A 23649-nucleotide genomic window follows, 5' to 3' on the forward strand; every position below is an offset into this window, starting at 1 on the left:
GAAGTAATGGACAGCGATTAACAAGGCAAACTGGATTTGTAGCACTGAATGAGCCTGTTGATCTCACTGTCTCTGCGTTCTAACCAAAAAATGGAAACAATAATAGAACCTATCTCACAGGGTTATTTGAGTACTCTTAATTGGTCTACCTACTTTCATTCTTCTCCTAACCCCCACCTTTCAATCCCACTCAGTTCAATTCTCTACACAAGCCACCAAAGTGATCCTTTTAAAACAAAACCAAATCAGTCACTTCTACTACCCCAAACTTCCAATTGTTTTTATCATATTTGGAATAAAATTCAAAATCTTTACTATAAGATTCTACATGATATACCCCCTGGCTTCCTTGCTCACTTGACACTTGTGTACTTGTTCCCTTCACTTTGTATGTTCTTCCTCCAAATACCTGGATGGCTCACTCCCTTTACTTCCATTCAAGTCTCTGCTTAAATGTCACCTTCTCAGATAAGCCTTCCTTGATCATTCTCAATTGTCTTATCTTGCCGTTTTTTCCAAAGCATTGATCACTAATCAATGTTATATTATACGGTTTTCATTTATGTTGGTTTCTATCTCTACCACCAAAATGTATGATCCACAAGACAAAGGTCTTTGTTTCATCACTGTATCTCCAGCCCTAGCATGGTAACTAACACATTATAGGTGCTCAATAAATTGTCAATCAGTGAGTGAAATGAAATAATTCAACTAAAAAGCAGAGCAAAATTCTTGGCAAACAGAATGCATTCAAACAATGCTAGCTATTATACTACCAATAGCAGTGTCTCTTGTTTTTCAAAAATTCATGAAACAAACATTACTGAATACTACCTCCATGCTGGGCACTGTACTGTAGAACTTTATGATACTTATGTTAGGTTTTAGGAAGTTTTTTAAAACCTGCTAAAAAGCCAGTGGCATAAGATTATAATTATAATCAATAAAATGCCTTCAAAAGGCTTTGAGAATTCCACTCCTCATAGAACTTATGGCTTTTTCCTTTAAAGTGATTTGATTAGATCTCATTAGCCCAACCAAGCACAGTACCAGGCCATAGCAGTTGATCACAAAATGTTAACAGTGAGGTACTATAATTTCCTTCTTCAAAATTTTTTCTGGCTGTTAGTTTCTCTTAAATCCAAAAGCCAAGACACACACTAGCCATGAACAACTGAAGAATATCACTAAAGATACCGAGTGGCATTAAATGTATTAAACAATTCAAATAAGGTTATACAGAGCTCAAAATAGTAAGAGCCATTTGTGAGAAACCCCTAGACAACCTCATATTGAATGGGCAAAAGCTGGAAGCATTCCCCTTGAAAACTGGCACAACGATGCCCTCTTTCACCACTCCTATTCAACATAGTATTGGCAGTCCTGACCAGAGCAATCAGGAACGAGAAAGAAACAAAGGGCATCCCAATAGAACAAGAGGTAGTCAAACTATCCCTGTTGGCAGACGACATGAATCTACATGTAGAAAACCCTACAGTCTCAACCTAAAAGTTCTTTCAGCTGATAAACAACTTCAGCAACATTTCAGGATACAAAACCAATGTACATAAATTGCTAATACTCCTATACACCAACAACCATCAAACCAACAGCCAAATCAGGAACACAATCTCATTCATGACTGACACAAAAAGAATAAAGCCTACAAGCATAGCAAACCAGGGAAGTGAAAGATCTCTACAATGAAAACTACAAAACACTGCTCAAAGAAATCAGAGATGACACAAACAAGTGTGATGTTTGGTAGGTTAGCCTGGCCGACATTAAACATGGTCTGAACACATACGTTAGTCTACATTTGGGCAAAATCATATCCAAAAAGTGCTGGCAACACAGTACACTAAAGAATATGTGTTGTTTACCCTCATGACTGAATAACTGGGAACTGGCTTGTTGCTGCTGCCCTGCATAGCCAGAGAGTGTCATACTGCATGCATGTCACCAGTCCAGGAAAAGATAAAGATTCAAAATTTGAAGTATAATTTCTACTGAATACATATTGCTTTCATACCATTGTAAAGTCAAAAAATCATAAGTTGAGCTATTGTATGTGTGGGACAATCTGTATAGGTTTGTACTGAACTCTCACTTGTAATTGTAAGTACATCGACATAAGTTATACAGGTTAAGGCAATATAAATAAATTAAATAGGAAATAATCCATTTTATACTTTATAGTTGAGGTAGATATTCCTAAAGGAAAAAAACCTACCTTATTTAATTTGCTGTGAATTTAGTCTCCCATAAAGAACCGCACTAGACTTGGAGTCTGGTCCTGTCACTTCCCACAGTTTGTGAGACAGTTGCAGGCATCAGTAGATTCACCATAGGCCCCAGTGCTTTTAGGTGCATTGCATTAAAGCAAAAGTTTATTTTTGTAAATAAAAAAAATCTTATACTTGTGGTATAATTAGACAATAAGAAAAAATATTCAAGAAAGAAATTATAATGGCCCATTACCCCACGATCAAAGTAAGCCACTATTAATGTTTTGGCATATTCCTTCAATTAAAAAAATCTACCAGTGCATATAATGAGATAATGATGATGCTATACATGCTGCTTTTAAGTCAACTTACTTCATTATGCCATATCATGAACATTTTACCCTGCTCTTAATATTCTTTTAAAAGTGATTTAAATAATGATATAGTATGCCATCTTGACTGATTTTACAATTTATTTAACTCTTGAGAGCTTATTGGATATTTAGATTGTTTACTTACATACAACATTGAGCAGGAGCCTATAAACTTTCTTTAATCCCTTTAGCCAATGTGGAAAGTGCCTAGATTATTTGATTTTTCCTGGCTAGTACCTTATTACTTTTGCTTTGATTTATTCTCATCACCCACATCTCATAGTTCTGTAAGTCCCACTAATTTTATCTTTGAAATATCTCTTAAATTTGTTCCTTCATCTCCATTCTCACTATGATTGCAGTAGTTCAAGTCTTCGTCATCTAACTTGGAGTACTGCAATATTAACATGCATAGCTGGTCTTCCTACCTTTGGACTCTTCTTTCAATGTATTACTCATCTTATGGTTAAAAATTATCTTTCTAAAGCATGGATATAATCATATATTCCCTGGTTTTAAAGTCTTTGATGTTTTTTCATTGTCTGTGGCATAAAGCCTTTGCCTGGTTTTCAAGGACATTCATATTTTCGTCCTATCTGTCCCTTTTAGCCTCATTATTCTCTTCTTTCCACGTTCCACATAAGTAGCCTTCCCTGAAAACACTGAGGTGTTCTCAGAGTCCTCTGTGTACTTCGTTTCTTTTCCATTGCTTAGAATGTACTACCTCTCACTTCATTAGTTTCTTACTTTCTTCTTCAATGCTTCAGCTCAAATATTACCTATCCTTTAAAATTGTGCTGTCCAATACAGTAACTACTGGCTATATGTGGCTTTTAAATTAAAGTAAAATAAAGTTAAAAAATTCAGTTCATCAGTCATAAGTATATTTCACATGCTCAGTAGTCACATGTGGCTAGTGGCTATTGTGTTGGACAGTACAGATTAAAGAAAATTTTTATCACTGCAGAAACTTGTATTGGACAGCACTGCTATAAAGTCTTTTACCAGATAATTGGTTTCCTCCTTAAAGTTTTCATAACCCTTACAATTAACCATTTAAAGAGCCCTTGAATTCCTTCATAGTAGGTGAGGGGCACCAAGCCTTTTTCTTTTTATCACTAGCACCTAGAATAGTATGTGGCATGTAGTTCTATTTCAAGATGTGTTTGTTGGCTGATGAACAAATAAGTAAAAAATGACTCAAATCTTGGGGAGCCATATGGGATAATGACAATGTTAGGAGGCTTTCAGTTCTAAAGAAATGCTAATCCACTTTTGTAAAGTGTGTAACTATTAGTTTTACTTTATTAGTACAAAGTCTTAGGCAAATTGCCCTGTTTCTTTGATGATTTTACTATCTAAATATTAGATATCTAAATATCTAAATACTGGGGAATTAAGTATGTTTGCCTTATAGAATTTAACATAAGGCCAACATTTACTGAGTGTGTGCCAGATATTTTAGACATTTCACAAAAGTATAAAGCATTTCCAGTAGATTCCATGCTATTGCCAGAGTTCATATTCTGTGAATGGAGAGAGCAAACATTGAGGTAGCTGGATTTTTCACTGCTTTTATTTCATTTTCATAGTAATTATATTATGTAGGGTAATTGTTTTTCTGTTTTTCAGATGAGAAACAGAAGCATAGAAAAGCTGAGTAACTTTCTTTTTTTTTTTTTTTTTTGAGACGGAGTCTCGCTCTGTCACCCAGGCTGGAGTGCAGTGGCAGGATCTCAGCTCACTGCAAGCTCCGCCTCCCGGGTTCACGCCATTCTCCTGCCTCAGCCTCCGGAGTAGCTGGCACTACAGGTGCCCGCCACCTCGCCCAGCTAGTTTTTTGTATTTTTAGTAGAGACGGGGTTTCACTGTGTTAGCCAGGATGGTCTCGATCTCCCGACCTCGTGATCCGCCCGTCTCAGCCTCCCAAAGTGCTGGGATTACAGGCTTGAGCCACCGCGCCCGGCGAAAAGCTGAGTAACTTTCATAAGGTCACATATAGTTGGGAAGGGACTCTATTACACCTCAGGTGCCTCTCGTAACTTTTTTTTTTTTAACTTTTATTTTAGGTTCTGTGGTACATGTGCAGGTTTGTTATATAGGTGAACTAGTGTCACAGGGGTTTGTTGCACACATTATTTTGTCACACAGGTACTAAGCCCAATACCCAATAGTTCTTTTTTATTGTCTCCCTCCTCCCATTCTCCACCTTTAAGTAGACCCCAGTGTCTTTTGTTGCCCTCTTTGTGTTCATGTGTTCTCATCTCTTAGCTCCCTCACTTATAAGCGAGAACATGTGGTATTTGGTTTTCTGTTCTTGTGTTAGTTTGCTAAGGGTAATGGCCTCTAGCTCCATCCATGTTCCTGTAAAATACATGACCTCATTCTTTTTTATAGATGTGTAGTATTCCATGGTGTATATGTACCACAATTTCTTTATTCAACCTGTTATAGGTTGAATTCAACCTGTGCACTTAGGTTGATTCTATGTCTTTGCTGTTGTGAATAGTACTGTAATGAACATATGTGTGTGTATGTCTTTATGGTAGAATGATTGATATTACTTTGGGTAATCCCAGTATTGCTGGGTCAAATGGTGCTTCTGTGTTTAGTTCTTTGAGGAATCGCCACACTGCTTTCCACAATGGTTGAACAAATTTACACTCCCATCAACAGTGTGTAAGTGTTCCCTTTTCTCCACTACTTCGCCAATATCTGTTACTTTTTGACATTTTAATGCCATTCTGATTGATGTGAGATGGTATCTCATTGTGGCTTTGATTTGCATTTCTTTAATGATCAGTGATGCTGGGCTTGTTTTCCTAAGTTTGTTGGCTGCACATATGTCTTCCTTTGAAAAGTGTCTGTTCATGTCCTTTGCCCACCTTTTAATGTTTTTTTGGTTTGTTTGTTTTTCTTGTAAATTTGTTAAAGCTCCTTTATAGATGCTGGAATTAGGTCTTTGTCAGATGCAGAGTTGTGAATATTTTCTCTCATTCTGTAGGTTGACTGTTTATTCTGATGACAGTTTTTTTTTTTTTTTTTTTTTTTTTGGCTGTGCAGAAGCTTTTAAGTTTAATTACATTGGTTTGTCGATTTTTGCTTTTGTTGCAATTGCTGTTGGTGTCTTTGTCATGAAATCTTTGCTTGTTCCTGTATCCTGAATGGTATTGCCTAGGTTGTCTTCCTGAATTTTTATAGTTTTTGGTATTACATTTAATTCTTTAATCCATCTTGAATTGATTTTTGTATATGGTGTAAGGAAGGGGTCCAGTGTGAATCTTCTGCATATGGCTAGCCAGTTATCCCAGCACTATTTATTGAATAGGGAGTCTTTTCTTCATTGCTTGTTTTGTCAGCCTGTCAAAGATCAGATGGCTGTAGGTGTGTGGGTTATTATTTATTCTGTTCTTATTTCTGGGTTATTTATTCTGTTCCATTGGTCTATGAACCTGTTTTTGTACCAGTACCATGTTGTTTTGGTTACTGTAGCCCTATGATATAGTTTGAAGTCAGGTAGCATGATGCCTCTGGATTTGTTCTTTTTGCTTAGGATTGCCTTGGCTGTTCAGGTTCTTTTTTGGTTTCACATGAATTTTAAAATAGTTTTTTCTAGTTCTGTGAAGAATGTAATTGGTAGTTTGATAAGACTGCCATTAAATCTGTAAATTTCTTTGAGCAGTATGACCATTTAAATGATATTGATTCTTCCTATGCATCCAAAAGCATGGAATGTTGTGATGTTTGGTAGGTTAGGTGTATTAAATGCATTTTTGACTTACAATATTTTCAGCTTACGATGGGTTAATCGAGACATAACTTCATCATAAATTGAGATGCATATCTGTATTTTATTCTGTGTAGTCATGCAAAAAAGAGATTTACTCTGTTCACACTCAATTTCAATTACTCAGGTTCATTTGATATACAGCAGACACTACATGCTGAAGAAGCAGCTCAGCAAACACTAATCTTTTTTATATGTACAAGCCAGTACCTTTTTGCACTTAACAAAACCTGGCTTTCCAAATTCTAAATTTAGATTTATGAAGAAATCCTGACCTGGTAAAGATAAGCCTAACACAAAGGTATATGACTGTGGCAAATCCTCATACATCCTGGATGTGAATAAAATACAAATTATATAAGTAATGTAATAACTCCCCTCACTAAATAGAAAATTAATATAATTTTTGACTAAAATTTTAATCACTTTGCTGTAAGATAGGCTGTACTTGTCTCAGGAAACCACATGTATATTAAAAATGTAATCTTACACCAACATTTCTGGCCATATGACCGAATTTTATTCTGATCATTTTACAGAAGGCAAAAGTAAAGGCCTGAGATTAAAAACATTTTTCCATTTAGATGTTTAGAAACTTTGATTTTCTTAACTAAAATTAGTTATATATCTTATTTCTAGGTTTGCTATTAAAGCACACTGGCAGAAAGGCAGTCTTTTCCCTGGGACACTTGTAAATAGCCCCAAGTCTAAGTAGCAGCAATTGTTCATTCAATAAATATAACAAAATTGACAGAGGTCAAACAGTGAGATAGCAGCAGATCTGGCACTAGGGCCGGATCTCCTGGCTTGAAATCTAATGTTCTTCTCTGACAAGATAACAGTTCTTAAAATATGTTTTCCGTGAAAGATAAAAAAAAGAGAGTATATTTTAGGATACCAGTTAGTGACTCTTGGAAAGCATCTTCTAGCTCTCAAACCCAGAAACTGCCTTAGATGTTTTGGCTAACTACCACATACTACACAGTGGGTAAGAGTCACCAACATAATCACTCCGCAAACAAAAAGAATTTTGAATTCTGCAACAGCTATTAGCCACCAGTATCTTACTATGTTTCTGTGATCTGATGTCCATTTCCATGGAAACAGAAAAAAAAGTGAGAGGCAGCCAAGGGAAGAGATGTCAGAACTTGTCAGGTTCAGTAGTCGGGGCTGAAAGCTGAAAATACCTTTTTTTTTTTTAAACAAACACCATCAGCTGACTTCTGGCACGTAATCGATTCCCAAGTTAGGCAACGTCAGCTTGTTTGGAGAAGCATAAAGCTAAAGAAGAGGCTTGGGGTGGTTTGGTGGTGGTGTTTCTTTTTAAGGTTTAGATTAAGAGTGAAGGAGAGACAAATTAAAAGCAACCTTCAAAATTCTAAATTTCTCAAACACAGGAATGCAATAAAAACTGTTTGAAATGTCACAAAGGAAGAGAAGAATTTCTTGCTATGATAGGGGAAAATGAGGGTCTACCACAGAGCACTGTGTGGAATGAATAGCAATCGGGTAGAGGTAGGGAAAAGAAGGCACAGGAAGCAGCATGTATAAAGGCCCTGAGATAAGAGAATGTGTGGCCCTTTTAAGATGCGCAGAACACAAGAGGACTTAATATGAGTGAGAGGTTATCACACAAGGCTTTCCCAAAGGAGTAACATCTAAGCTAATACATGAAGGATGAGATGGAGTTAGTTAAGAAGAGGGTATCCCAGCAAGACAGGAAAGCAGGAGGGAAGGCCCAGAAGCAAGAGAGAGCAAAGTGAATTCAGGAATAACAAACTGCTTAAGACAGCTAGAACAGCGTAGAAGTAGGAAAATGTGCCCTGATTACATAAAGAGGATGTTTTTCCAAGGTTAGATTTTGAACTTTTGTCCAAAAAACAAGGTGCCACAGAAGGGTATAAATCGGGAAAGTAACTTGATGAGATCTGAATTTTAGAAAGATTAGTCAGAATATCTCAGATTATATAGGTATAAAGGTATAGAGTCTGTTACAGCTTTCCCAGAAAACAGAAAAGGGTGGACATTGTAGGGAAGGATAGCAGCACAGATGGGAGAAAAGAACACCACACGTACAAGCAGTGGGAAAGAAAGAAAGATGAGTCAAGGGTGACACTCAGGATTTTAGCCTGAGCAGGTAGGTGGTTGGTAGTGCCAATCATTAAGTCTCTGTCACAAGAAAAGAAGGAAGACTTTCAGGTATACGAGTGATGGATTCTAATCTGGACTTTAGGACTTTGAGGTATCCATAGGACAGTCAAGCAGAGCTTTCCATTAGGCATTGCCCAGAATCAGCACAAAATCAGAAAAGGTTCTTAGAGATGAATTGCAGAGGTTTTAGACTCTGTTCAGATTTTGGCTGCACCATTTGCAAATTACAGTCATGTGCACAGAAGGACATTTTAGTCAATAATGGGCCACATAGGCAATGGTCCCTTAAGATTATAATGGAGCTGCTAGTGACATCATATCTGTTGTAAAGTCATAACTGTCTTAACATCATAGCACAATAAATTACTCATATGTGTGGTTATGCTGGTATAAACAAACCTATTGCACTGCCAGTCATATAAAAGTATAGCATATACACTTAGGTACAGTACATATACTGGATGATGATGATGATTATAATAAGGGACTATGTCTCTAGTTTATGTATTTACTATAGTATGTTTTTTATCATTACTATAGAGTGTATTCCTTCCCTTATTAAAAAAACAAAGTTACCTGTCAAACAGAATCAGGCAGGTCCTTCAAAAGGTATTCCAGAAGAAGGCATTGTTATCATAGGAAATGACAGCTTCATGCATGTTACTGTCCCTGAAGACCTTTCAGTGGGACAAGATGTGGAGGTGGAAGACAATGATACTGATAATCCTGACCCATGTAAGCCTAGCCTAATATGAGTGCTTGTGTCTAAGTTTTTGATCAAAAAAAATTTTTAAGTAAAAGAAAAAAAATTTTTAATAGAAAAAAAAGCTTATAGAAAAAAAGGATGTAAAGAAAGAAAATATTTCCGTACAGATGTATAATGTGTTTGTGGTATAAATGTTATAAGAGTCAAAAAGCTCTTTACAAATTAAAAAGTTTATAAAGTAATAAAGTTACAGTAAGCTAAGGTAGATTTATAATTGAGAGATGGAAGTTTTTTAAAATAAATTTAGTGTAGCCTAAGTGCACAATGTTTATAAAGTCTACAGTAGTGGACAGCAATGTCCTAGGCAATCACATTCACTGACCACTCACTTACTAACTCACCCACAGCAACTTTCAGTCCTGCAAGCTCCATTCACAGTAAGTGCCCTACACAGGGGTACCATTTTTCATATTTTACACTGTATTTTTTTTTTTTTTTTTTTTTTAGACGGAGTCTTGCTCTGTCGCCCGGGCTGGAGTGCAGTGGCCAGATCTCAGCTCACTGCAAGCTCCGCCTCCCGGGTTTACGTCATTCTCCTGCCTCAGCCTCCGGAGTAGCTGGGACTACAGGCGCCCGCCACCTCGCCCAGCTAGTTTTTTGTATTTTTTAGTAGAGACGGGGTTTCACCCTGTAGACCAGGATGGTCTCGATCTCCTGACCTCGTGATCCGCCCGTCTCAGCCTCCCAAAGTGCTGGGATTACAGGCTTGAGCCACCGCGCCCGGCTACACTGTATTTTTATTGTACCTTTTCTCTCAAAGTGCTGGGATAACAGGTGTGAGCCACTGCTCCCAGTCTATTGTACCTTTTCTATGTTTAGTTATGTTCAGATACACAAATATTTACCATTGTGATGTAATTCCCTATAGTATTCAGTACAATAACATGCTGTTCAATTTTGTAGCCTAGGAGCAATAGGCTATGCCATATAGAGCTTGGGTGTGTGGTAGGCTATACTATCCAGGTTTGTGTAAGTACACTCTATGACGTTCGCACAATGACAAAATTGCCTATGGACACATTTCTCAGAAAATGTCCACATTGTTAAGCAAAGCATGAATGTACATGACCTTAGGTTATTTAGTTTCTAAGCATATAAAAGTAGAATAATTATACCTACGTTAAGGACTGATATTTAAGAAATGAGCAGACAAAAGGGAAACTATAAAGCAGAATGAGAAAGAGAGGATAAAAGGTAGACACTACAAGAGAATAATAGTATTAGGGAAACTTTAAGATCAATAGATCAAATAGTATAAACAGATCAATTAAAATAAGAATTGAAAAGTATATATAGGAATTTTTAAAGGCATCTCTGGTGACCCAACCCTGACTAAAGCATGGTAGAGCTGAATATAGACAGAAGTACATAGTAGATGAGGGAGTGAGAGACTGATTTAGTAAATTCTTTCGAAGAGTTTGGCTTAAGTGAGAAGAAAGTTTAGGCTCGTATCTAGTGGAAGTCATAGAGTCAAGACAGTGTTACTTACTTCTGGTTTGTTGTTTTTTAAAACTGGGAACAACTTACAAATCATAAGTTAAGATGAATTCAGCTGCAAATAACAGAAAACCTAACAATGCTGAAACCATTAAGGCATTTATTGTTTACTTTTTTTTAAAGTCTGGAATTAGACAACTCTGGGACTTTTTATTTGCGGTATGGTGTGGATGTTTATCCACTCCAAATCTCATGCTGAAATGTGATTCCCAATGTTGGAAGTGAGGCCTGATGGGAAGTGAATGGATCACGCCAGCAGTTCCCTCATGACTCAGCACCATCTGCCTGGTGGTGAGTGAGTTCTCACTCAGTTAGTTCATGCCAGATCTGGTTGTTTAGAAGAGTCTGGGACCTCCCACCTGTCTCTCTTCCTCCTGCTCTCACCATGTGCTGTGCCTGCTCCCCGCCTTTGCCTTCTGCCACGATTGTAAGCTTCCTGAGGCCCTCACCAGAAGCAGATGCTGGCACCATGCTTCTTTGTATGCCCTGCAGAATCATCAGCCACTTAAACCTCTTTGCTTAAGAAATTACCCAGTTTCAGCTATTCTTTCACAGTGATGCAAAAAGACTAAGTTGTTTTTTGGTTTTTTTTCAAAGTCTCAGAGATGTCATCAAAGACCAAGGCTTTGGGTCTTTCTTCTTGTTCTGCCACAAAATGGCTACCACTGCCAGGTTGATCATGTCTTTATATTCCCTACAAAGAAAGAGGAAGAACAAAACCTGCCTTTCTATTAGGAAGCAAAACATCTTACACAGAAGTCTCTCATCAGACTCTTCCTTCTGTCTCATTGGTTAGAACTGGTTCACATGGCCACATTCAGCTCTAAGAGCAGCTACATTATCTTCTGACTTTCTAGACCTACTTTTAAGCAAAGACACAGGGGCTGGGAATAATTTCTACATGGCCAGTCAGTACTGTCGTCCATATGCATGTTTAAATGCTGATGGAAGACTAAGAACCAGATATTGAAGGGAAGAGGGCAAGAATGAATTCAGATACAGATACATTTTTAAGGAGGCTGGTAATTAAGAAAGTTTGCACCATATAAATTTAATTTTCTTTGTGAAGCAGAAAATGGGATTATGCATTAAAAGTGAAGGGAGAGGCCGGGCACAGTGGCTCAAGCATGTAATCCCAGCACTTTGGGAGGCTGAGGCCGGCGTATCACAAGGTCAGGAAATCGAGACCATCCTGGCTAACACGGTGAAACCCCACCTCTACTAAAAAATACAAAAAATTAGCTGGGCGTGGTGGCGGGCGCCTGTAGTCCCAGCTACCGGGGAGGCTGAGGCAGGAGAATGGCGAGAACCCGGGAGGCAGAGCTTGCAGTGAGCCGAGATCGTGCCACTGCACTCCAGACTGGGCAACAGAGCGAGACTCCGTTTAAAAAAAAAAAAAAAAAAAGTGAAGGGACAGGTAAAAGGACAGAGGTCTCCAGAATAACAAAGCAGATTTTAAATAGTTCCTATGGAGAATAAAAGAGAGGGCTGCCTAGAATAACAGGTTTCTAAGCAAGAGACAAAAAAAAAGAATAGAAGAAAAATTTCCTAAGGGTTCTTGGGCAAGGCTAGGCTAGAAATCATTAACTCATACTGCAATCCACATGCCACTTAAAAGGACATCTCTAGCAGCACCCAGCAACCCAGAGTAAGAATAGAGAAAGTTGAATGCAGAATCCATTCTAAACTGGCGTTTATGGGTTTGGAGTAAAAGGAATGTACCAATGGGTTTGTGGCACAATTGAAAGGAAAAGATACAAAGGAGTTGAAATTATCAGCAAGCCAGTGGCATAATATGCCATATATAAACATGTTAGGAAAAAAATGAAAGGTACAGAAAGTGAAACAGTCAAGGAATCTGACATATAATGGCCTTAATAAAAGAACTCAAAGGATGAAAAACTATGGTAAGATAATTAAGATGAATACTTCCAGGAGATAAAATACATGGTGTGCCATGAGAGTGGAGGTCAAGGGCACTCAAGTTGAGAAAGGGAAGAAATTGAAAGGCTAGTGAAACCAACCCAGTAGTCCCAAAGACAGTTTTTTAAAATAAATATAGAAATTGACCCTTCTGGTCTTAAAGCTTAAAACTAACATTTGTCTTATTTAAGTTCCTTTCTCAGGAAATGATCCTCAGCCTTCTCAAAAAGTATCAAAGAACTGAAACTCACCAGATCACCACATCCAATGAGATGGCAGACCCTTCATCCATCAGGATTGCTTCCTTACCCCTCCCTAATTCCTATTTTCCTAAATGACCACCTGCTTCTCATTAACCAATTCCTCTTCCTTGCCCCTCCCTAGTTCCTTTTTTCCCACACATAGTTACATTTCTTCCCTGATACAATAACCCCCCAGTTTTAGTTGGTCAAGGAGATGGATTTGAAACTGATCTCCCATTGCCTCAGCTGCTGCACGTGATTAAAGCCTTCTTCCCCAGCAATATTCATTGTCTCAGTGACTGGTTTTCTGTGCAGTGGGCCACAGGACCTAGACCAAACCCCTGATGTTTTGGTAACACCGGGATGTTAAAGTTTATTGTCTATGTGAACTCTGAAGTTATCCAAGATGGTGGGTAGAACTAGAGGCAATTTAGAAAGTGCCAACATCTTCAACAAGTGACCAGAGAAGAGAATAAGAGAAGGATTATCCTTTTTTTTTTTTTATTTTTTTAGACGGAGTTTTGCTCTTGTTGACTAGAGCTGGAGTGCAATGGCACGATCTCGGCTCACAGCAACCTCCACCTCCTGGGTTCAAGCGATTCTACTGTCTCAGCCTCCCAAGTAGCTGGGATTACAGGCATGCACCACCATGCCCGGCTAATTTTGTATTTTTAGTAGAGACGGGGTTTCTCCATGTTGGTCAGGCTGGTCTCAAACTCCCCACCTCAGGTGATCCGCCCGCCTTGGTCTCCCAATGTGCTGAGATTACAGGCGCGGGCCACCACTCCTGGCCGATTATACTTTTAATAACTATGACTATCAGAAAGAATATAAGTATAAAGATCCTCGTGAGGGATACTGTTCTCTCAATACCCAAGAGGCACCCTTCTACAGGGGACCCCTAGAATGTCCATCAGTGGGACAGGAAGGAGGCAAAATCCTGCCCCTGTCTCCCTTGGGCCTGGCTAGATACCACTTTTACCACCCACAGAGTCACCCTCCTGCCCTGAGAGCTAGCAAGAGGCCAAGACTCACAGAACCAACACCACCCCTCTGTCAGCAGAAAGGTCAGTTACAAAAGACTGACCTTCATCCATTTTTCCTCAAAGATTTGTGTTCTTGGGCTGTTGAGGAGGGAAATGCTAAAGGTAGTCAGACAGGCATGAGTGGGGCAGGAGAGGGCTCTTCTCCGCCACCCACTAGGAATGTCAGGTGATGGCTGGACAATTATCACACTGCCTCTCTAAAAATGATAATTCGGCAGCTGTGCCAGGCAGAGATAATCTCCTGTTGATCCACAGTTGTTAAAGTGTTAATTAAACGCAGGCACCAAGGAGAAGCAAAAAAGGCTTCCAGTGAAATTTCAGGTATTGGGCGATTGAGTCCAGGCATGCACATTGATATGGTTTAGCTCTGTGTCCCTGCCCAAATCTCATCCTGTAGCTCCCATAATTCCCACATGTTGTGGGAGAGACTCAGTGGGAGATAACTGAATCATGGGGGTGGGTCTTTCCCATGCTCTTCTCAAGATAGTGAATAAGTCTCACAAGATCTGATGGTTTTAAAATTGGGAGTTTCCCTGCACAAGCTCTCTCTGTCTGCCACCATCCATGTAAGAGGTGACTTGTTCCTCATTGCCTTCTGCCATGATTGTGAGGCCTCCCCAGCCACGTGGATCTGTAAGTCCATTAAACTTCTGTTTCTTCCCAGTCTCAGGTTATGTCTTTACCAGCAGTGTGAAAACAGACTAATACACACAATAAGAGACAAAATGGTGGAGTATGACCTTACTGGGGCACTCCACTGGAAAAGGGAAGAAAGCCTCATATGGGCATGTGTACAACTTCCCAAATACACTATGTGTGCTCAATTCCCAAGGGTAAGAAAGGCACTGTGCATGCAGGGGAAAGGGGTACAAGATGACGGTTTGTAAAGTCCTAGGATCACAGTTAAACAGGGCACTTATTCTTCAAGTTGCCCACTTGGATCTCTTCCAAATGCACTTTCCTTTCTTTCCTCCTGCTCTAAAGCTTTTTAATAAACTTCTCCTCCTGCAAAAACAATATAAGAATATAAGTATTGGAGTAGAAGCTGCCCTAGCAAATAAGGAATATGCCAAATCTTACCCTAAATCTCTAGTAGACACTGAGTCAAAAAATAAGCTCTACTTAAGACTTCACTAAAAGCATTGTCTGCAGGGAATCAGTTTTTAGTTAAAGATATTAAGGAGAATTTATGTAATATAAAATTGGACACCAGAAGCACCAAACAAAAATTGGGGAAGAAAAGGAAGAAATGCTTAGGTTTAGGAGAAAGGAAGTCCTAAACAACATAAAGATGAGAATGTTTCTTTTTAATAACCAGAGAGGCTTATTTTTGGGCACTTACCAAGAGTAACAGGAATGTGGGGTATAATAGAATTAGTAGACCTCAAAAGTATTTTTTACAAAACTATCCTAGTAGCCTCTCTGGCTGGAGAATATTATAGTCGAAACCAATTTTACTTTCAAGGAATTCTGAGTTTTAATAATTGGAAAATTTCAATAGCAATATGTCATACCTACTAGGTTAATATCCAAATTTAGCTTTCTACATACATTCATTTTGGAAACCAGTATTATTCACATTATTTCTGTAAAGAATTTAACCTTGCCCCAAAAGGCCCCAAGATAATTTGTCTTTGACCTCAGCTTCTAGGATGTAATCTCTAAGCTCATGGGCCTTGAACTAGCCATGTAATAATAATGTGATTTAGAGTGGGGGCTTAGGGTCATGCCTGGAGGGACAGGAGAACCAAAGAATGAGATCAGTCATATGGACAATCAATCATGCCCCTATCACAGAGCACCAACAAAAACTTTGAACATCAAGGCTCACATGAGCTTCCCTGGTTGGCAATGCTACACCCACATTGTCATACATCAATGCCAGGAGACTAACAGACTGAGTCTGAGGGGAAAAGACAACAGAAGCTCTGCATTTGATAACTCCCTAGACTCCACCTTATGTACTTCTTCCCTTGGCTGATTTTAATACGTACTCTTTTCCTGTAATAAACTATAAGTGTGAGTATAACATCTTTTAGTGAGTTCTGTGAGTCCTTCTAACAAATTATTGAACCTAAGGGTGATCTTGGGAACCCCTACGCTTGCAGTCAATGTCAAAAGTGAGGGCAGTCTCATGGGGACTATGCTCTTTAACACAATTGTTTGACCTAAACTCTTCACATATTGTGAAAGGTTCTCTCTAAATCTATTTGTTCACAGGGAATAAAAATGATTTGAAAAGAATCCAATACTTGACATTAGCTGAAACTATTACTGAATAGTAACTAGTCTACTGACTACGAATGGCCATCTGCTTCCACAAATCCCTCTGAACAGTGTAGAAGTACCAACAATTAACCACTAAGAAAAGCGCTGTTGGGTTTTAATCTGGATAACATAGACATTTACTGTGTCACTGGACAGAAACTTATTTCCCTTTATTGAATAATAATAGCTTGTTCTGGGTAACCAGGAAATGCCACTGTACCTCAGTGAAATGTAATTAAGCCCAAATAATGAATACTGTGTAACAATTTTAATTCAATTTTTAAGTCTTATCTTATTTTAATTGACAAAGAATAACTGCACAGTATATTTATGTGGTGCAATGTGATGTTTAGATACATGCTGACTTCGCGGAATGATGAAATCAAGCAACTAATGTACTCATCACCTCACATAGTTAACATTTTAAAATTTTTTATGGTAAAAACATTTAAAGTCTAATCCTACAGTTACTATACTTAACAAATGAATTCTACTACTGCAGTTATTGACATCACAACATAGAAGAGTATCAAACTTCTCACTGTCAAACACTACTAAAAAGACTTTATAACAGGTCTCCATATAAACGGCACCAAAATATATTTCAGAGTAAAGATATTTACAGATGCATTCTCTCAGAAATATCTTATAAAATATAAAGTTTAAAATACAAAACTTGTAGCTGAATGAGAACTTGGGAAGCAAAGGAATACTCTTAATATTTTGTCAATTAGCGTTTCAGGGATGACATTAAAAAGAGTGTTTTCAATCTTTCAAGCAAAAAGTTAAAACTTTTAAAACTTCAGTTGTACAGTTTAGTTAAAAGGTGAGCCTAGAGAACCAGAGAGATTACAAGTAGGACCCTGCCCAAGTTATTTAACCTCATTGTGCCTCAGTTTCATCATTTGTAAAAATAATAATAGTAGTAATAGTACATTATACAGAATTGTGTAATTTAAATGTGAATGCAGATAAATAATATAAGGCTTAGCAGATAGTAAATACCTAATAATAGGTAGCTATTTTTAGTAAAATATATTTGTCTAGGGATAATACATCAATTCAACCTATTTAATTTGATGCTTTCTGCATTCAGATAATTAATACACCAGATTTAGATGCTACCAAAATAAACTAACTATAAAGGTCTAAAATATTTGTTTCTACAGACATATAGGCTTTATCATAAACAGACAAAAAATATTTTTAAAAGATGTTTAAGTCATTATGGGCCGGGCGCAGTGGCTCATGCCTGTAATCCCAGCACTTTGGGAGGCCGAGGCGGGTGGATTGCTTGAGATCAGGAGTTCAAGACCAACATGGCAAAATGCCATCTCTACTAAAAACACAAAAATTAGCCAGGCATGGTGGTGCATGCCTGTAGTCCCAGCTACTCGGGAGGCTGAGGCAGGAGAATTGCGTGAACCCAGGAGACGGAGGTTGCAGTGAGCTAAGATCGCGCCACTGCACTCCAGCCTGGGTGACAAAGCGAGACTCCGTCTCAAAAACAAAAAAAAAATGTTTAAGTCACTATTGAGTCACTTCTTTTGGTGGACTTTTCATCAACATCAAATTAATAATAATACATAAAATAAGTAGTAAACACAGACACATGCCTATGAAGGCAAATAGTATAGAATTTTTTTTCAAACTATGAATGATCACATAGCACTGGCTTAAAAAACAATTAGTAAGTAAAGTTTCACAGTAGCCAAAAGAATCTACAGGGCAGGTTTCGTGCCTTTTTTATTTATAACAATATCCCTAACATCTAACTACTGAAAAAATGAATAAAGCCAGAGTGTAACTTCTTTCAAAAGTAGCAAGGAGACACTGATAGTCTCTGAAATGACTGACATGAGAGCTATGCTTTGGGAAGAATCATCTGACAATCTCTGGTAAGCGATGGGGGGAAAATAAAGTCAGTGATGAGGGCACAAAAGAGGATGTTACTAAAGCAAGTTACCAAAACTGCCACCATCAGTTTAAAACAGTCTTTCAACACTTAAAAAACAAAGACCAAAATGAATGACATATAATCACTCTGCAATTATGGCAAAGATGGGAATACAATTCAATCAGTATTAAAATAAAAAACATTGACTATATCTCATCATCATATCTAAAACACCATAGATTGGAAGATACACCATTATTTTATATACAACCAAGAAAGAAAACAATGCTAAATATTAAACTGACACAATGCCAAGATGTTATTGATTATAAAATACACTACAATTTCAGAGACATTAAAATTTGAAAAATATATATCTTAAAGTCAATGAAATATAGTAACTACCTAAACAGTAAAAAGAGGTCATGATCCCCAGTACTGGAAGTTCCCAATAATACTTATTGCTCTCCTCATCGCCTGGTTGGGATCTGTTCAAGTCTTCTTGGAGCTTAAATAGCCCCAGCAGGCTTTTGACATCTGACTCTGACCCCATGATCCCCAACTGCACCAAAAGATACAGGGTAAGCCCTTACCTGTCCAACAGGGGCCACTACTCTAAGAAGCTCTCCTAAAGGCTCAGCAAGTAATCTCACGTGATCTTTATTGAGGTTTCTCAATTACCACTGCAGAAGACAAGACTCTATGTTTTATAATTACCCACATCCTAACTCAGTTCAAATCACTGTAGGTTATTCTTCAAAGTCTGCATGATGGAAAATGGAGAGATTTTTCTCTTTAACTCGGCTGGACACAGATGAAGTCATGCCTCTCCATTTTTCAATGCTGTGTATTTAATCTGCAACAAAAATGTTAAGCCCTAACAGCCTTTTCATATTTTAGTTTGTCACCTTGGCATTGAAGAATAAATACTGATTTAAAAAAAATTTTTAAGTCTGCATTAACAACAGAAAGAGTAAAAACGTGAGGCGTTCTTCTGGAAGTGTTTAAGGTAGAAATAGGATATTGTAAGGGTGGCAATTAGCCTCCTTTTAATTTATTTATTTTCAAAGGCAAATTACTTCAGCCTCACTATTTTTTGTTCCTAATAAATTGTGTCTGATATCTTTCATCCCCCTTTCATCAATATATTTCACTGGCTTGGCACATTTTTCTAATAGTGCTTCCTTTTGCTCTAATTTTGATTGTTGGCTTTCAATTGAATAAGACTGTGCCATTTTATCTCTTATAAACAAGCCAGCTTTCTGCATGCTTCCTACTTTTGTCAGAGCTACAGTTAGAGCCTAACCTTAACATGACCTAACTGTTCCAGGACCTCTATTTCATTACCTTCCTCTGGTAGATACACAAAGAAGGACATGAGAAAAGTTTATGTCTGGTCAGAACAAAAGACTACCCAAACATCTTTGCTTTACATTTGAAACACTGACCAAATTTAAACTACAATGATGGCTTCAATTTCATAGTACCTTTATATCCTTTCTCTTTCTTGTTACTTCCTTTCCCGTTCTCTTTTCAGATTCAGGCCTGGAGTTAGACAAGACACTCTGTTTTTCTCTTATATTTTTACTTCTTTATTTAGAAGCCAGAAAAATCAGAAATGAAATCTGTTGTTACACTTTTATGTTTGTATTTAAACGGTCAAATTATACACCCAATTCTATATTCTGAAAGTTTCTAATTCTCTAATGTTCACTTAGTGAGAATGAGAAATTAGTATCAATGGACAGAATCAGGGAAAGATCTACCTCTCTCTTTAGGGAGCATTTGACTCAATGACAGGAGAGTAAAATTGGTAACATGAGCCCACACCTTCAATCATTTCTAGAGCCTGAGTTAGCCTACAAATGGGTTGAGAACATGTTTTTTTCACTCAGGTGAAAAGTCATATCCAAAGTAAACAAAGACTTTGGGAATTAAGGGGAAAATCAGGGATGAGGAAGTTAATACCATATTGAGAAGTTCTAAGGAAGAAGGCCATGTAACTAGATAAAGAAGCATAACCTTGCCAAAGGAGAAAGCCAGTGTGAAGAAATAGCTAGTGATATAACAAATGGGAGAACAAGAGATGACATGCTAGCATCCAGAACAGTGTAAGACATGTCTGAAAGACCTAAAGCCTAAAGAAGGAATTCATGGCCAAGAACAGTAAAGTACCTTCCTCTTCCAAAGATGACAGAACTAGAGTTGACCCAAGAAGTCCGATCAATAATATAGAGCAGAATATAATCTAGCTCAGCTCTATATAACCAGAAGGCTGCAGCAGGAGGTCTTCCCTGGGTGTTGGGTTAGAAAAATACTCCAAGAGCCAGGTCCCTCCTGCCCAGCTTTCCAAACTGCTACAATTCAAAACTACACCACACAAGCAGTAAAATATCAGTGGCTGATACTTGAAAACAATGACTCCCCTCCTTACTTTATACTTTGGTTACTTTGTTTTATTTCTATTGCTTTCTTGATAAAATTACCCATTTAAAGCATCAGATCACTAAGTAATTTTATCAAGTGAAAAGTGTCTCTATACCTGCATTACTAGAAATCAAAAGATAAAAGTAAATTAGTGAAGTAATAACAGTGACCAAATCAACTCTAGCACTTGAGAAATCTGGCATAAAATGACTCAGATGGTGTTTTAGTCTGTTTTCTGTTGCTATAACTGAATACCACAGACTGGGTAATTTATAAAGAATAGAGTTTTACTTAGCTCATGGTTCTGGAGGCTAGGAAGTCCAAGGTCAAGATACCAGCATCTTGTGAGGGCCTCTGTGCTGCATGATTCCATCAAGAAAGGACAAGTAAGCAACGCAAAAGAGAAAGCACAGGCGGCCAGGCTCACTATATAACAATACACTCTTGTAATAACTAACTCATTCCCAAGATAACATTAATTTATTCACGAGGACTCAGCCCTTCACGACCCTATCACCTGTCATTAGGCCCCACCTCCCAACACTGCCTGGTTGAGGACCAAGTTTCAAAATGAGATTTGGAGGTGACCAACACCCAAACCATAGTGAGTGGGAAACGGGGAACAGTTGGTGCCAATCTAAAAAGTTACAGTAACTTTTAGTCTTAGATAGCTCCAATAGCAACCTTTAAAAAAAAAAAAAAAGGAACACTACAATATTCCAAAACTGCATATATAAGTACTCATCATCACAGGGAGTTGGAGGTACACATGTAAGTCATCTCACAACAGAAAAAGAAGGACATTTTAAGTAGGAGGAAATAATCAGCAATTAATATTCATAGGCTGTTTCTAACTCCTTCTAACAACTTGTTCTCTTTAAATGCTGACTACAGGGTTTGCTCTATGACATGGACCTTAAATGAGACTGCAAACTTTTATACTATGTAACACTATTACCAACCTGATGGTCAACACTATGTAACACTTAGCCTTGTTCTCTAAATTCCAACTTTGATTGCCTTAAATAAAACATTGTACAATAGTATTTTTAAATCATCAAAACGTCTAGCATATCTATATTTCTTGCTTACTATTACAAGTCAAAAGTAGATCTGTAACTAAAGGCTTTATTTTACATTTTGAACTCTGGATCTATGTCTTATACAACTGTGTGACCTCAACCTCCAAGCAATGGCTCAAACACAGTAAATAGCCAATAAATGTCTGTTGCTAGCTGGGCGCGGTGGCTCACGCCTGTAATCCCAACACTTTGAAAGGCCAAGGTGGGTGAATCATGAGGTCAGGAGTTCCAGACCAGCCTGACCAATATGGTGAAACCCTGTCTCTACAAAAAATACAAAAATTAGCCAGGCGTAGTGGCTCATGCCTGTAATCCCAGCTACTCAGGAGGTTGAGGCAGGAGAATCACTTGAACCCAGGAGGTGGAGGTTTCAGTGAGCTGAGATCACATCACTGCACTCCAGTCTGGGCAATAGAGCAAGACTCCATCATAAATAAATAAATGTATGTATGTATGTATGTATGTATGTTGCTGTAAGATGACAAAAAGCCCAATGACATTTTTAAAGTACAATAATAAGTATCTGCTATCAGCTCAATAAATAATTATTAAATAAGTGAAAAAATGCTCAAAAAGAACTTCTGTTAATCAAACTAAGTTACTCACCAGATAATACTGCCTTATAAAAATATTTCAAAGAACTGGACTTTAGTTATGTATCTATTTCCTTGTTCACTAATCTATAATTTTAAAACAGAAAAGAGAATTCAAAATCTGGATTAATGTACCTGATCTCTTAGCTTCAGATTAAGCAAGCTCCCAAATAAATCTAAGAACAATAACTGGACTATATTATATAGAAAGTGTACCTCATGTTGGCCGGGCGTGACGGCTCACATCTGTGAGGCCAAGGTGGGTGGATCACAAGGTCAGGAGATTGAGACCATCCTGGCTAACACAGTGAAACCCTGTCTCTACTAAAAACACAAAAAATTAGCCAGGCATGGTGGCAGGAGTCTGTAATCCCAGCTACTGGGGAGGCTGAGGCAGGAGAACAGTGTGAACCCAGGAGGCAGAGCTTGCAGTGAGCTGACATGTGCCACTGCACTCCAGCCTGGGCAACAGAGCGAGACTCTCAAAAAAACAAAAAGAAAGTCTACCTCATGCTTAAAGGTTTTTTGTTGTTGTTGTTGTTGTTGTTTTTAAATTATGTCTTAGGTGCCTAAAAGGCTACCGCCCTGTCCAACTGAATTAATTGATGTTCCTCATTCCTTAATGTTTAAAGCATTTTAAAAATATGAGGCCTGCTAGAGTACCTGATGATGCAAAAATCATAAAAAGAAATTAATAAGGTCACATGCCCCAAACTGACAATAACGATATTCAATGGCTTCACCTGTAGTTAATGCATAGTCTATGAATCTTTTCCATGCAAAGTAATAAATTTCTTTGGTATATTTAGATATAGCTAACTTAATTATCTTAAGAACATCATTTAATATTTTATCTCTCTAACACTTAGGCATACCTTAATATATCATCCCATAAATCTGGATAAGGTGGATGAGGATGGTAACTTACATTAGTTTTATAATGTCAAAGGAAGAAAGACAGATCATTTCCTTAGAAACTATTTAAACTATGAATGACTACAAAGAAGGTCGTCTGAAGTATTTTTCTCATGCCTCCATATATCTTAACAGCCTGAATATATCCAGATCTATTACTACCGTAAAATTAGAAGGATTTAGATATGATTCAGTTAATTACAGACACCTTATAACTACTAATATTTAAACAAATTGTTTCACAATTTACCTTAAAGTGAACTATTTTTAGAGCCTTTAAAATCATTGGGTATAAAAATAATTTCTGATATAGAATACTGTTTGAAATCAAATGGGTTATAGATTTTAAAATGTTTTCATTATACTGACTTTACATCAAAATGGCACCTGTAATAAAAACTTACACTATTTATTTCCACAATACATTGGCCATTACCTAAGAAACCTCTACTG

At 37.7% G+C, this 23649-nt stretch overlaps 1 protein-coding gene across 1 annotated transcript in view; it reads right to left on the reverse strand.

Moving 5' to 3' along the window:
- Positions 1-23649, reverse strand: part of NUBPL (nucleotide binding protein like) — a 282697-nt gene that overhangs the window by 133104 nt on the left and 125944 nt on the right. The gene's annotated exons all lie outside the window — the stretch shown is intronic.

Source organism: Piliocolobus tephrosceles, chromosome 6, assembly GCF_002776525.5.
Source record: "Piliocolobus tephrosceles isolate RC106 chromosome 6, ASM277652v3, whole genome shotgun sequence".
NCBI classification, from domain to species: domain Eukaryota; kingdom Metazoa; phylum Chordata; class Mammalia; order Primates; family Cercopithecidae; genus Piliocolobus; species Piliocolobus tephrosceles.